The sequence below is a fragment of the Gossypium arboreum genome, chromosome 8 (genome assembly GCF_025698485.1).
Source record: "Gossypium arboreum isolate Shixiya-1 chromosome 8, ASM2569848v2, whole genome shotgun sequence".
NCBI classification, from domain to species: domain Eukaryota; kingdom Viridiplantae; phylum Streptophyta; class Magnoliopsida; order Malvales; family Malvaceae; genus Gossypium; species Gossypium arboreum.
Window position 1 is genome coordinate 126,136,536 of NC_069077.1, and position 16,709 is coordinate 126,153,244.

At 37.7% G+C, this 16,709-nt stretch overlaps 2 non-coding genes across 2 annotated transcripts; one reads left to right on the forward strand and one right to left on the reverse strand.

Annotated features, from left to right (window-relative positions):
- Positions 1–270: 270 nt before the first annotated feature.
- LOC128280206 (small nucleolar RNA R71) lies at positions 271–377 on the reverse strand. The gene has a single exon (XR_008270387.1). It is a non-coding gene; the product is annotated as a small nucleolar RNA R71 (small nucleolar RNA).
- A 16,014-nt stretch (positions 378–16,391) lies between these two features.
- On the forward strand, positions 16,392–16,498 carry LOC128280119 (small nucleolar RNA R71). Its single transcript, XR_008270301.1, has one exon. It is a non-coding gene; the product is annotated as a small nucleolar RNA R71 (small nucleolar RNA).
- Positions 16,499–16,709: the final 211 nt, after the last annotated feature.

Here is a 16,709-nt window from a genome sequence, read left to right on the forward strand (position 1 = left end):
AACACAATTCAAATGATACAACAGTTTGTTCAGTTTGATGGTTTGCAGGACGAGGATCCCAACGCTCACTTGGCAAATTTCCTAGAATTTTGCGATACCTTTAAAATTAATGGCGTTCCTAATGACACCATTCGCCTTCGGTTGTTTCCCTTTTTGTTAAGGAATAAGGATAAACAATGGTTGAACTTGTTACCACGAGGGTTAATCACTACTTGGGAACAAATGACCGAAAAGTTTTTATTAAAATATTTTCCACCGGCGAAAACAGCCAAGTTACGTAATGATATCTCTTCTTTTGTGCAGATGGATTTAGAAACACTCTACGATGCATGGGAGAGATACAAGGACCTTTTGAGAAGGTGCCCTCACCATGGGTTACCTCTTTGGCTACAGGTTCAAACGTTTCATAATGGTCTAAATCCTTCGACTCGGCAAATGATTGATGCAGTCGCTGGAGGAACTATCAATAATAAGACGCCTGAGGCGGCTTACGAATTTATTGAGAAGATGTCACTGAATAACTATCAGTGGCAAGTTATGAGAACAAAGCCGACAAAAGCAGCCAGTGTTTTCAACCTCGACGTGGTTATTATGCTATCTAACCAAGTAGAACTCTTAAATAAAAAGATTGAAGGTTTGTGTGGTTCTACTCAGGTACATCCAGTGATGAGGTGCGATTCGAATGGTAGAGGAGCATACACAAAATATCAACCCTTCAACCCTAGCATCGAGAAGGAACAAGTCCAATATATGGGTAACAATAACTCTAGACCCCAAAATAACCCATATAGTAACACTTATAATGCAGGTTGGAGGAACCATCCCAATTTCTCGTGGGGCAGTCAAGGAAATCAAAGGCCACAACATCCTCCGGGTTTTCAACAACCATCTTACCAGCAAGAAAAGAAGCCGAGCCTTGAGGAGATGCTAACCAAATTCATCTCGGTGTCAGAAACTCATTTTTAGAATATTGAGACAGCACTCAAAAATCAATAAGAACCAATCTAGGGCTCGAAACTCAGATTGGATAGCTCGCTAAGTTAATTTCTGAATGACCACAAGGTAGCCTGCCAAGCAACACTGAATCTAACCCAAGGGAGCAACTCAATGTGATTGCCCTTCAAGATGATGAAGGGTTAGTTGCAAAACCAAGGCCAGAAATGATGGTAAGTAAAGGTAAGAATGAGGTAGGCCAAAATGACCCAAAGCATGTTAGTACAGAAAATAAACCTCGTGTGCCATACCCCAATGCGACAAGGAAAGACCGATCAGATGAACAATTTGGTAAATTCCTTAAACTTTTAAAGAAACTACATATAAACTTACCGTTTATTGAAGTCCTTTCGCAGATGCCAAACGCAGTCAAATTCTTTAAGGAGCTTTTAACAAATAAACGAAAGTTGGATAAGGCGCCGCATGTGGAATTGAATGCAGTTTGCTCAGCCATATTACAAAATAAGCTACCCAACAAATTGAAAGATCTAGGGATTTTTATGATTCCTTGTTTAATTGGTAGTTTAGATGCTCATCATGCATTGGCTAACTTAGGGGCAAGCATTAATGTTATGCCTTATAAAATGTTTAAACAGCTAGGTCTTGGGAAACCTAAACAAATTAGGATGAGCATTCAATTGGTTGATAAAACTATTAGATTTCCTAGGGGTATCATTGAAGATGTTCTTGTTAAGATCGATAAATTTATATACCCAGTAGACTTTGTTGTTCTAGACATAGAAGAAGATAGTAACGTACCTTTAATTTTAGGACGACCCTTTTTAGCGAATGCTAGAACCATTATTGATGTTGGTACAGGTGAACTCACACTTTGTGTGGGAGACGAAATAATCACCCTTCAAGCTCGTAATTCGAGTAACACATCAAAAATTGAAGGTGGTTGTATAAATCATTCTACTAGTACTGATCATATGGTGAAACCTTCTGTGCAGGAATCAGTTACAAAGAACGTATATGAGCCGTGTTCAAACAACAATAAGGGACCTATCTATGAAGAACGAAGGCTACAAATTGAGGAGCTAGAGGAATGGCGGACACAGAAATCGAGAACACTCGATAGGCCGAAATCGAGCCAAGACGAGCTCAATACCCCACCAAATCAACTTAAGGTTGGAGACAAAGTACTACTAGATGTAACAGATCCTCGCATTACCACTAAAACTAATGAAGAAATTCCTCTTACGGTACTCAGTATTTTTCCATATGGTACAGTCGAGGTAAATCATCCCAAATTCGGCACATTTAAGGTAAATAATACTAGTCTTAAACCTTATGTTGATAAAATTTAGCAGGGATGAGGAGTGTAAACTCGTCGCTCCACCTTAACTATGCAAAAGTGAGATAAGTCGAGCTTAGACTATAAATAAGCACTTCTCGGGAGGCAACCTGAGCATTAACAGTGTTAATTTCTTTAAAATTTTAGTTTTTAACATCTAACATACTAACTGAATAATGGAACACAGACTTTCTAAAGACCACATGGCCAGGCACACGAGCGTGCATTAGGCCGTGTGAAAATAGGGCAAGATTTTTTCCCCAACACGGGATACGATAAGTTGCCACGGCCGTGCAACATGGCCATGGGCAAAACTGCCAAAACAACACGGGCGTGCGACACACCCGTGCCTTGAAACCGTGGTTGAAACTGAGAATGTAAACGGGCGTATGACACGCCTGTGTCCTCCACCCGTGGTCGACACTGTCAAAATAAACACGGGCGTGGACCTATGTACATGGGCATGGGAGAACTGAACGAAGCAATACATGGCCGTGCGACATGACCGTGTGCCCCAAAATCTATATAAACCCCTTACTATTCATCATCTCCCTCCCCAAAAATCCCTAACCTTAGTAGTTGCAACTCCACACGCCTTACCCCCACGCCCGTGCGCCGCCTACAACACCGATTCCAACGCCCTAAGTTCCTTCTTTTTGCGTTTGTTTACTCTTTTTTCTCTATTTTCTTTAAATATGTTTCCTATTTCATGATTCCTTTACTATGTTGAACTATTTTTGAATAGTCATAGTTAGAATAGTAAAATACTAGTGCTTGTTTAATAAAATTTTTTGTCATTTTAGTTACTCTATTATGCTATACTCTTCCATTTTTCTTTGTTTCCATGAAATTTATGCCTACTCACACGCATTCATTTATTATTTCCATAATCCTCTAACTTGATATATTTAGTGGTTTTAGTTTTTATCATATCGTACGTAAATCTCATAAAATATTCATATTTAGCCTTGATTTTCCATACTATTCTTGGGGCATATTGATTGAACTTCGATTTTTCAAAGCAGGTACAATGTCGTCCTCACGTGGTAAGAAGACCGCTGTTCCCGCCTCGAAGAAAAGGAAAGGAGCAGCGTCATCCTCGGGTCCTACCACGGAGATTAGGCACCCATTCCTCCAAGTTCCATTGGGACCCCAGGAGGAATTATATCAGATATTACAGGCCCGAACCCTAGGTGTGGGCCACTGTATTGACTGGGCCACACTCGACCAGATTCAATTGGCTGACGAGTTCTAAGCCCTCCTAATGACTGACCTATGGGGGCTCTTCTTCGAGATCATCAAGCTGATGTACCTTAAGTTTACATTGGAACTCTACTCGACGTTTCATCTTCAGACCGTCATGACCAACTTCGACAATCCTGGAACAGTCCAGTTCTGCCTCGGTGGTCTAGTACACTAGTTGAGCATACCTGAGTTTGAGATTGCACTAAGGCTGTACACGGAGGAGTTTATGGATGAAAATGACATCAACACCCTCCACCGCCACATCTACTACTCCCCCTCGAAATGTTGGAGGGACCTCGTCCTTGCCTTGGCCACCTACGATCTTAGCCGCTTCAAGGCATCAGCTTTCCCTCCTTCCTTGAGGTATCTACATGCCATCTTGGCTTACACTCTGACAGAGAGGCGAGAGAGCACCAGCATCGTCACCACCCACGACATCTATTTCTTTTGGAGTACGGCAAACGGGCACATCATCGACCTCGCCTACTTTATTGCCTTGGTCATTCGCCACCAGACGGAGCAGCACAGGAGAGGGGTCATCTCTATCGGGCCCTATGTGGCTCGATTGACTCGACACTTCAGGCTTCTAAATATAGCAGCCTAATCATCTTCCCTCACTCTCATCGGCCAGATCACCCCACAGGGCATCTTGAGCATGCTAAGTATGAGGATGATCGAGAAACGACGTGGCACATACCCTCCTCAGTACCACCTCGCCCAGTCCATCGAGGAGGAGGATCCAGAGGACATTCCTGATAATGTACCTCCACGTCATGAGGATCCACTGACTCAGCCACCACTCCCTCCCGTCTAGTTCATGCGGCGGCTTCATACGCTGACATCTCTAAGCGCCTTACTCGATTCGAGCAAGAGTGTTTTCAGCGCTTCGATAACATTGATGCTACTCTACAGCAGATTTGTCAGCACTTCCACATCTCATCGCCACCCCCACCTCGTGAACCATCTAGCGATGAAGATGTTTTAAAACTTTTATTTATTATCTTATGTTTTTACTTTTATTCTATTTTAAGACTACTTTTTATTTTTCTTTAAGCTTATTTTTATTAGGTTTTATAATTATTATTTTACAATTTTAAATTTTGGCTATTTCATTACGAGTAATTATGGTTCCTTATATTTCCTAAAAAGTTCCTAATTTTATCACAGTTATAAAGAGCTCCAAAGCTAATCATCGCATAGGAACTAAAAAATCCACCGGGAAAGGTTCTCCACGACTGCCATGTCCTGCTCGACCATGACCATAGCTACCACCAGATATAATATTCTTTTGGCGCAGGACTTATGGACTAATGAACCTCTACCACCACCGGAGAAGGAGTATCCTTCTCCACTCTCATGCTGATTATTCTCCAAAACTCCAGTTCAAGGAATTCATTCATCATTCAGGAAGTTTCAATTCTCTCCCTATCTTATGATTAAAAATCTATTTTTTTAATATATCTGTCTTTGTACATTGAGGGAAATGTACATCTTAAGTGTGGGGGGGTCTTTTATATCTTCATTAGAAATCCCTGAATTGTGTCTTATTCTCATGTGAATCATTCACATCACTATTAGAATGAATTTTAATTAATTTATGATTTTTATTGATATGTCTTGAATTAAAACATAGGCATTTATGCATTGAGTGTTTAAACTTTAAGACATTAGGGAATCAAGCATGATAAGTTGATTTTTGAAGAATTAAAAACTTTTATGTTGTTTTTCCCAAGTTTAGGTATTATCTTGAGTTGAAATTTACAGGTTTAAACATAAAAAAGCCATAATTTTTGTGAGATTTTGAGCCTTTAGAGCATCTATTATTTCTTTCATGCTCATTTTTATTGTTGCTTTGAGCGTGTCAGTATTGAATTGTTATTCTAGAACTTACTTGATTATGCATGTCAAGACCACACCATTTGATTTGATATGTCAAGATGTTAAAGGCACTTAGGTTTAACCCACTCACTCCACAAAAGCCTACCTTCATAATTAACCCTTAGTAAACCTCTTTGAGCCTAACAAACCATTAATTGATTTACCCTCAATATTAACCCATAACCCATTATTGTTGAAATCCCCTAATTTGATCCCTATTTTTGTCGAGATTTGATTTGAAGTAATTGCTTAGCTATGTTTTGTTCTTCTATGTATTTGACTTGTTCTTAAAAAAAAAACAACAACAACAACAATACTTACATACATATTAGTAGTAATTCGCCATTTTTTGAGCTTGAGTGTTAATTCCATATTCTGAGAAGTAGCTCACTTGTATTCAACTGATGACTAGTTATTTTTCTATCTAGGTAATTTTTCAATTCAATCTCGATTCTAACCTTTTCTTTCAGTTTGCGACTATACCCCCTAACCAAAGCCACGTTACAACCCTCTAAAGACCTTTTTGATTGAGGTATCATCTCAACATATAGTGGTGGAGATTTGATTTTCAAGCAAGCCTATGGTAATAACTTCTCATATTGACTAATGAGTGCTTTAATTGATGTCCTTAAACACCTTAAGTGATTTGAGTGAATCTTTAGTGAGGATGTTAAACTCTGTGATATTTTGATCAAGGTAATCACTTAGATGAGGGGAGACACCTATGTTTTGATGATAAAATATTCACCTTAGAATGTCTGAAACTTTGATGTACTTTTAGTTGAATTTTCAATGTATAAATACTTATGGATTATTTGAGATATTATTGATAGGGATTATAAATTGAGAAGGATTTATTTTGATCGTGAGTTGAAGATTTTGCTTGAGGACAAGCAAATGCTTAAGTGTGGGGGTATTTGATAAACCATAATTTATACATATTTTTATCCCATGCTTAGCGCATTTACAGATGATTTCTCCTTGGATTTGGTGAATTCAATGCTCCTAATCCTTTAATTTCATGTTTTATACTTAGGTGAGCATAGGAGAGTAAAAAGAGCGAGAAATAGGCCGAAAACGAAGAAAATGGACCCACATGGGAAAACAACAAGGTTGGACTTCCTCACACGGGCGTGTCAATTTGGCAGGATCGAAGCACGACTTACACGGGTAGACCACATGCCCGTGCCTATTTACCAGCCTTGACCACGGGCTGGAGTAATAGAACACGGGCATGTCACACGGGCGTGTCCTTGCTGAGCCCAAGTTTAGTCCTATTTGAAAAAGGTCAATTTTTAGGGCTCTTAGGCATTCAAAAACCTATTTAAACATTTGAGGAGGCACTTAGGATGGGGACACATAGTAGGAAGCAAGGAATTACTTAATGAAAGCCGACTGATCCATCTCAAGAGCTGGATTTATCATCAAGACTAGAGATCTCCCTTCAAGTTCCTTCAGGAGTTTTGGGGTTTCTTATGTTTTGTTATCTTTATGCTTTTGAGATGTTTTCTTTCATAAATATGAACTAAACCCCCTAAATACCTACAAGGAATCAAACCTAAGACAGATCTTGTTATTATTATCTGAATTGTATGATAAATATTTGACTTGTTCTTAATTATGTGTTCTTAATTCTTATTTTAATATTCCAGGATATTGATTCAAGTTAACGCTCTTATTCAGAGGAGGAATAAACCCTGTTTAAGAGTAAAATTATCATAATTAAGTGAAGTTGATTGCGCGCCTAGAGATAGGGTGACAAGATTTTTCCAAATTAGGGTGAAACCTAACAAGGGAATCCATAGATCGAGTTAATACAATTCTAGGGTGTTAATTAGAAAGAGATTTCAATTATTTAACCTAGGATTAGACATTATTAGTCTCGAGAGAGATAATAATATAACTTAGGGATTTTTACGGATCAAGTCAAATGAATAAATCGTCTAATTCAGAGTCAAATAAGAAGTGAAGTATAGGTGGACTTTCCTTAGGTATTGTCTTAATCAATCGAAATTTCCCAAAAGTATTTTCCCGAGTTTTCTTTCTAAGCATTCTTAGTTAGTAATTAGTTTAGATAACCAAACCTCTTAATTTTTAGGCTAGATAATAAAAAGGAAGTAAATACTAGTACTCGTAGTTCCTTTGGGTTCGACAATCCGGTTTTGCTGAGCTATACTACTGTTCAATAGGTACACTTGCCCTAATCGTGATAATAAGTTAGTCTCAAGAACGATTCATTTATAAATATTTAAAACCTGTTACAAATATCACGCAATCAAATGGAAATGAAACTTGCTAATAGTTCTCAGCGCTGCGAGAAACACAAATTTGTGCTTGATGAAATGTGCCTTCCTAAAGCTCAGTCCAAAGTGAAAAATCGCTGGAGAGATTCTAACTCGATTGCTTGATGTTATATGTTAGCAAGCATGAGTAGTGTGTTGCAAAAAACAACACGAGAATTTTTGTACTACCAAAGAGATCATGACAAATTTGGACGATTTGCTCAGTGGCCAAGTCACATTGGCTTAAAAATATGCTATTACAAATTTGATGAATTCTCAACAGAAAACCAGTATTCTAGTCAAAAGAACAGATGGTTAAGTTTATGGGATTCTTTATGGAAGCGGAGGACAATGGGGCTAAGCGAGACATGAACACGTAACTTGAAATAGTGTTCAAATCTTTAACCAAGGAGTTTGCTAGTTTTAGGGCCGTTTACAACTTGAGGAATAAGACACTTACCTTGACCCAGCTCATAAAGGAATTACAATCCTATGAGTTGATGCTGAATGGTGGCAAGCTGGTTCAGGAGAAACCTGAGGCAAACTTAGTGATCGCGATTTTCGTGTGACAGGTTTTAAATAATCATAAACAATCGTTTTTGAAACTAATTATTATCACGATGTAGGCAAGTGTACCTATCGAACAGTAGTATTGTTTTAGCAAGATCGGATTGTCGAACCCAAAGGAACTAAAAGTACTAGTAATGACTGTCTTTTTATTATCTAGCCTAAGAATAAGGGGGTTTTGTTTTAACTAACTAATTATCTAAACTAAGAATTCGCAAAAAGTAGAATTGGGGGATTACTTTTGGAAAACGATTGAATTAAGACAATACCTAAGGAAAAATCCACCTGGACTTTACTTGTTATTCTAGCTCCAAATCGTACGATTTATTCATTTAACTTGTCCCGTAGAGATCCCTAAGTTATGTTATTATCCCTATTCAGGACTAATAACATCTAATCCCTAGATTGAATAATTGATACTTTTCTCTAATTAACACCCTAGTGTTGCATTAACTTGATCTAGGGATCCCCTTATTAGGTTTCACCCTAATTCGGCAAAATCTTGTCACCCTATGTCTAGGCACGCAATCAACTCCGCTTAATTATGACAAATGTACTCTTAGACAGGGTCTATTCCTCATCTGAATAAGAGCTTATCTTGAATCAGTATCTTGGGATATCAAAACAAGAATTAAAAACACATAATTAAGAACAAGTTAAATATTTATCATACAATTCAGAAAATAATAACAAGATTCGTCTTAGGTTTCATTCCCCTTAGGTATCTAAGGGATTTAGTTCATAACTAAAAAGGAAAACATCTCAGAAGAATAATGAATACAAAACATAAAGAAAACCCAAAACTCCTTAAGGGAAATTAAGTGGAGATCTTCAGTCTTAGTGGTGAATCCAGCTTCTAAGATAGATCAATCGGCTTCCCTTGAGCAGTTCCTTGTTTCCTTCTCTCCGTGCCCCTTTTCCTCTTCCTTTAGGGCATATTTATAGGCTTTAGAATGCCTAAAATCCATCAAAATTATCCTTTTCTGAATTGGACTCAACTTGGGCTCGGTAGGGACAAGCCCGTGTGACACGCCCGTGTACGATTACTTCAGGCTGTGGTCAAGCCTATTAAATAGGCACAGGTGTGTGGTCTACTCGTGTGAGTCGTGCTTCAATTCTGCCAAATTGACACGACCGTGTGGTTTGCCCATGTGAGGAAGTCCAGACCGTGTTGATTTTGTACTTTGGCCCATTTTTTCCCTTTTTGGCTCGTTTCTCGTTCCTTTCGCTCTCCTATGCTCACCTAAGTATAAAACATGAAATTAAGGCATTAATAACATTGAATTCACCAATTCTAAGGAAAAATAATCCATAAAATGTGTTAAGCATGGGGTAAAAATATGTATAAATTATGGTTTATCAAATACCCCCATACTTAAGCATTTGCTTGTCCTCAAGCAAAATCCTCAGCTCATAATCAAAATAAATCCTTCTCAACTTATAATCTCTATCGAGAATATCTCAAAATAATCCACAAGTAATCATACATTGAGAATTTAACTAAAAGAACATTAGAGCTTCAAACATTCCAAGTTGAGTATTTAATCACGCAAAACTTAGGCATCTCCTCTCATCTAAGTAATTACCTTTGATTCAAAATGTCACAGAGTTTTACATCCTCACTAAAGATTCACTCAAATCATTCAAAGTGTTTAAGGACAATGATAGTAGCATTCATCAGTCAATATAAAAAGTTATTACCATAGGCTTGCATGAAAATCACATCTCCACTACTATAAATTGAGATGGTACATCAATCAAAAGGTCTTTAGAGGGTTCTAACGTGGATTTGGTTAGGAGGTGTGGTCACAAGCTAAAAGAAATGGTTAGAATCGAGATTGAATTGAAAAATCACTTAACTAGAAAAGGATTTAATCATCACTTGCATACAACAGAGCTTTTCTCAGAATATGGAATTTAACTTCTTTAGCTCAGAAGATTACTACTACTAATATGTATACATTTTTTTTAAGAAAAAGTTAAATTACAAAATAGAATAAAACATAGTTAAGCAACTATTTCAATTCAAATCTCGACAAAAATAGGGATCAAATTAATTTAGGGGATTTCAACAATAATGGGTTAAGGGTTAATATGAAGGGTAATACAAGAAATGGCTTATTAGCTCAAAGGGGTTTACTAAGGGTTAATCGTGGAGGTAGGCTTTTCATGGCATGAGTGGGTTAATCCTAAGTGCCTTTCTCATTTTGACATATCAAATCAAATAGTGTGGTCTTGACATGCATAATCAAGCAAGTTCTAGAATAACAGTTCAATACTGACGCACTCAAAGCAATAATAAAAGTGAGCGTGAAAGAATTAATAGATGCTCAAAAGGCTAAAAAATCTGACAAGAATTATGGCTTTTTGATGTTTAAAATTTGTGAATTCCAACTCAAAGTAATACCTAAACTTTGGGGAAACAACTTAAATTTTTAAATTCTTAAAAATCAACTTATCATGCTTGATTCTCTAATGTCTTAAAGTTTAAACAATCAATGCATAAATGCCTATGTTTTAATTCAAGATATATCAATCAAAATCATAAATCAATCAAAATTTATCCTAAATATGATATAAGAGCTTTTCAAGAGAACAAGGCAGTCATTCAGGGATTTATCTGATAGTAAAATGAATACCCCCTCACACTTAAGATGTACATTATCCTCAATGTACAAAGATAGATATTTTGACAAATGTAAGTGTAAGTTCATAAGATAGGGAGAAAAGTGAAACTTTCTGAGTTAAAAATGGATGAAATTCCTGGATTAGCGAAAGCGAGTTGTTGGAAACAAAGTTGGAAGACAAACATGATTCTGAAGGACAAAAGGAGAATTGGGGGAATAATTTGATAGTAATCATAAAGATAAGCTGTGTTTAAAAACAAAAGAATCTTTAAAAATTAATAAAAGAAAAATAAAATAAGATAGATAATCTAATTTTTCAATCGGCACGGCCGGTTCACACGCCCGTGTAGATCGTGTCCCGCCTGTATTTGTCGCGAAGTGAGATGTCTTCACACGGCCTTCGAGCACGCCCGTGTGTCTAGGCCGTGTGGCTACATGATCATGTTACACGACCGTGTGTGATGTGGTTTGTTTCTCCCACGGTCGTGTAGCACTGTGCACGCCTGTGTTATTTTGACAGTGTTGTCCATGGGTGATAGACACAGGCCTGTTGCACGCCCGTGTTCATTTAGCAGATTTGACCGCGGCTAGGTCGCACGCCCGTGGCCACTTATCGCATCCTGTGTTGGGAAAGATAACTTGTACCCTGTTTTCACTTGGCCGTATCGCACGACCGTGTTTCCGTCCGTGGTTGTCACACGGACTTAAGCACGACCGTGGGATCGGCCGTGTGAAGTTGGGAACCTGTGCTTCAAAGACTCTGTCAGTAACCTAGATGTTTGAAAATTTAAATTTAAATAATTTAAAACCGTTAGCACTCGGGTTGCCTCTCGAGAAGCGCTTGTTTATAGTCTAAGATCGACTGTTACCTTGTTGGTTTATTTAGGGCAGTTTATGGAGTCGTAGCTCCTCTCCATCGTCTTTAAAATTCTCACCGTTATAAAGTTTGAGGCAATGTCCATTTACTTTGAAAGTACCATGTGATGGGTGACTTACCTCTATTGTGCCATATGGAAGAACGAATTGAATTACGAAAGGTCCGACTATCATGATTTAAGTTTCCTAGGAAACAACTTGAGTCTTAAGTTGAATAGGAGGACAAGATCTCCAACTTCAAATTAGTTTCGTTGCTTTAAACGAGTGTCATGGCACCGCTTTATTGCTTCCTTGTATAGGCGTGAGTTTTTGTATGCATTGGCTCGCCACTCATCAAGTTCATTCAGCTGCATCAACCTATTTTTTCTTGCAAGTTCGGGATCAAGGTTTAGAAATTTAATAGCCCAAAAAGCTTTATGCTCTAGTTCGAATGGTAGATGAAAACTTTTTCCATAAACAAGTCTGTAAGGTGATGTCCCTATGGGGGTCTTAAAAGTAGTTCTGTAAGCCCATAAGGCATCATCTACTTTCATTGCCCAATCTTTTCTATTTGATTCTACTGTTTTTTCAAGGATCCGTTTGATTTCTCAGTTTGCCACTTCAACTTGTCCATTAGTTTGAGGATGGTATGGGGTGGCTGTTCTATGATGAACTCCGTATTTCTTAAGAGTTTTTTCAAATTGGGTATTACAAAAATGAGTGCCCCTGTCACTGATAATTGCTCTAGGTGTTTCAAATCTCGAGAAGAGTTTCTTAAGGAAACGTACTACCACTCTAGCATCCTTAGTAGGTAGTGCTTGGGCTTTTACCCATTTGGACATATAATCAACTGCTACTAAGATGTATTTATTCCCAAATGAATTGGGGAATGGGCCCATGAAATCGATACCCCAAACGTCAAATATTTCACATGAAAGCATATAGTTTTGAGGCATTTCATCATGTTTAGATATGTTACCTGTCTTTTGGCATTTGTCACATGAAGTAACGTACTTGTTAGCATCTTTGAATAACGAGGGCCAGTAAAAACTTGACTCAAGTATTTTATGTGCGGTCTTAGTTCCACCATAGTGTCCTCCAGTTGGCCCTGAGTGGCAATGTTCCAGTATTTTTTATGTTTCTAATCTTGTAATGCATCTTCTAATGACTTGATTTTCACATCTGCGAAAAAGAAAGGGGTCGTCCCAAAAGTAGTTTTTCACATCATTAAAGAATCATTTCTTTTGCTGGTGTGTTAACCCTTTTGGGATAATGTTAGCGGTTAAAAAATTTGCGATGTCTGCAAACCAAGGTACCTCAGAGTTAGATATAGTGAAAAATTATTCTTCAGAAAATGAATCATTTATTTCAACTTCATCTAGTTCTTTGGTGTTGGAGTTCTCAAGCCTGGATAGATGATCAGCCGCGAGATTTTTAGCTCCTTTCTTATCCTGAATTTCCAAGTCAAATTCCTGCAATAGGAGAATCCATCAAATGAGTCGAGGTTTTGCATCAGATTTAGTTAAAAGGTAGCGAAGGGCAGAATGGTCAGTGTAAACAACAACTTTAGGCAATATGAGATATGATCGAAATTTATCAAATGCAAAAACCACAGCTAGCAATTCTTTTCCATAGTAGTATTAATCTCTTGTGCAGCTGTCAAAGTTTTGCTAGCATAATAGATAGGTTGAAAATGCTTGTCTCTTCGCTATCCCAGTACTGCACATACTGCAAAATCACTCGCATCATACATTAATTCAAATGGTAAGTTCCAATTAGGTGCAATTATGATTGGAGCATTAATTAATTTATCCTTTAAAGTAATAAATGCTTCTAAACACTCCTGATTGAAATTAAAAGGTATATCTTTTTCTAGCAATTTAGTCAAAGGCTTAGCTATTTTAGAAAAATCCTTAATAAATCTTCTATAAAAATCAACATGTCCTAAAAAGCTTCTAATAGCCTTAATCGAACTAGGAGGGGGTAATTTTTTGATTGTTTCTATTTTAGATTTGTCCACTTCAATCCCTTTACTAGAAATTTTATGCCCTAATACAATACCTTCTTGAACCATGAAGTGACATTTCTCCCAGTTAAGCACAAGGTTCGTTTCCTCACATCTTACTAAAACTCGTTTTAAATTTTAAGGCAGAGATGGAAAGAGTTACTGAATACCCAGAAATCATCCATAAATACTTCCATGATATCTTCCACGAGTTCGTCAAACATGGCCATCATACAACGCTGAAAAGTGACAATAATCCAAAAGGCATTCTACGATAAGCGAATGTACCATATGGGCATGTGAATGTCGTCTTTTCTTGATCTTCAGGAGCTATTGGGATTTGGAAGTAGCCAGAGAGTCCATCTAAAAAGCAGTAGTACATGTGCCCGGATAATCTTTCCAACATTTGGTCAATGAATGGCAAGGGGAAGTGATCTTTTCTTGTGGCATCATTTAGTTTCCTGTAGTCAATGCAAACTCTCCATCCTGTGACTGTCCTTGTTGGGATTAATTCATTCTTCTCGTTGGTCACAACCGTCATGCCTTCTTTCTTAGGGACAACCTGCACTGGACTTACCCAAGAACTGTCAGAAATAGGATAAATAATTCCAACATCTAGAAGTTTAATTACCTCGGCTTTAACAACTTTCTTCATGTTGGGGTTCAGTCGTCTTTGAGCTTGTACACACAATTTGTATTCATCTTCCATCAAAATTTTGTAGGTGCGAAAAGAAGGGCTGATTCCTTTAATGTCAAAAATTTTCCAAGCTATGACCTTTTTATGTTCTTTTAATACTTGAATTAATTCCTCTTTCTCCTTGGGTTGCAAGTTAGAAGCAATAATAACTGGTAATGTAGAATTATTTTTGAAGAATGCGTATTCCAAGTGGTTTGGTAATTGTTTAACTTCCAGTTTAGGAGGCTCTTCAATAGAGGGTTTTTGTTTAAGTTCATTGTTTATCTTAATGCCCTCATATTATACTTGTCTTGAAGAATGCTCATTAGGTTCATCATTTGTCTCCTCTTCTTGAGCTAGATACAGTTCCGTCGTGTCTTTCTGTATAATTTCCTAAAAAGAGTCTCGAGTAGTATGATCAAAAGAGTCAATAAAATAACATGAATCATCATGTTCCCTAGAAAACCTTATAGCATCATAAATTTTAAAGATAATCTCCTCGTCACCTACTCTAAGTACCAATTTACCGTCACTCACATCGATTACAGCCCTAGTAGTGGCTAAAAATGGGCGCCTTAAAATTATAGGCACTTCCACATCTTCGTCCATGTCAAGCACGACAATGTCAACAGGAAATATGAATTTATCTATTTTCATAAGTACGTCTTCTATAATGCCCCTAGGATATTTAACAGATCTATTGGCTAATTAAATACTCATCCTAGTGGGTTTAGGTTTCCCAAGACCAAGTTGTTTGAACATTTTATATGGCATCAAAATAATGCTAGCACCTAAATCAGCTAGTGCTTTCTCAACATTCAGACTACCAATTAAGCAAGGGATAGTAAAACTTCCTGGATCTTTCAGTTTGGTTGGCAGTTTGTTTTGGAGTATGGCTGAGAACTTCTCGTTGAGTTCTACTGTAGATAAGTCCTCGAACTTCTTTTTATTTGTTAGAAGCTCCTTCAAAAATTTTGCGTATATAGGCATTTGCGAGATGGCCTCAACAAAAGGTAAGTTGATATGTAATTGCTTAAAAAGTTCAAGAAACTTACCAAATTGTGCATCAATGCGGTCTTTTTTCAATTTTGCTGGGTATGGAATTGGTGGTTTATATTCTTTCGGCACTGGTTTGTCACTATTTTCGGGTTTTTCTTCCCCCCTTTCGCTTATCACAGCTTCTTGTGTTAGCTTCTTTTCAGATTCCTCTAACACTTTCCCACTCCTTAGTGTAACTGCTTTTACATGCTCTTTTGATTTGGTGTTACTAGGTAAACTTCCTAGTGGTCTTTCCGAAATTAGTTTGGACAGCTGGCCTATCTGAGTTTCGAGCCCTTGGATCGATGCTTGTTGATTTTTAAGTGTTGTCTCGGTGTTCTAGAAATGGGTTTCTGACACCGAGATAAATTTAGACAGTATTTCTTCAAGGTTCAATTTCTTTTCCTGTTGATAGGGTGGTTGTTGAAAACCCGGAGGATGTTGTGGTCTTTGATTTCCTTGACCGCCCCACGAGAAATTGGGATGGTTCCTCCAACCTGCATTATAAGTGTTACTATATGGGCTATTTTGGGATCTAGAGTTATTGTTACCCATATATTGAACTTGTTCCTCTTCTATGCTAGGGTTGAAGGTTTGATACTCTGTGCATGCTCCTCCTTCATTCGTCTCGCACATCATTACTGGATGTACCTGAGTAGAACCAAGTAAACCATCAATCTTTTTATTTAGAAGTTCTACCTGGTTTGACAGCATAGTAGCCGAATTGACGTTATAAACGCGTGCTGTTTTAGCTGGCTTAGTTCTCATGACTTGCCACTGATAGTTATTCAGTGACATCTCTTCAATAAATTCGTAAGCTTCTTCAGGTGTTTTATTATTGATGGTTCCACCAGCAGCTGCGTCAACCATTTGTCGAGTCGAAGGATTTAGGCCATTATGGAATGGTTGAACCTGTAGCCAAAGCGGTAACCTATGGTGAGGGCACCTTCTCAGTAAGTCCTTGTATCTCTCCCATGCATCTTAAAGAGTTTCTAAGTCCATCTGCACAAACTAAGAGATATCATTACGTAATTTAGCCGTTTTAGCCGGCGGAAAATATTTTAATAGAAATTTTTTGGTCATTTGTTCCCAAGTAGTAATTGACCCTCGTGGTAATGAGTTCAACCCCTATTTAGCTTTGTTCCTTAATGAAAAAGGGAATAACCAAAGATGAATGGCATCATCAGAAACGCCATTAATTTTAAATGTATCGCAGAATTCCAGGAAATTTGCCAAATGAGTGTTC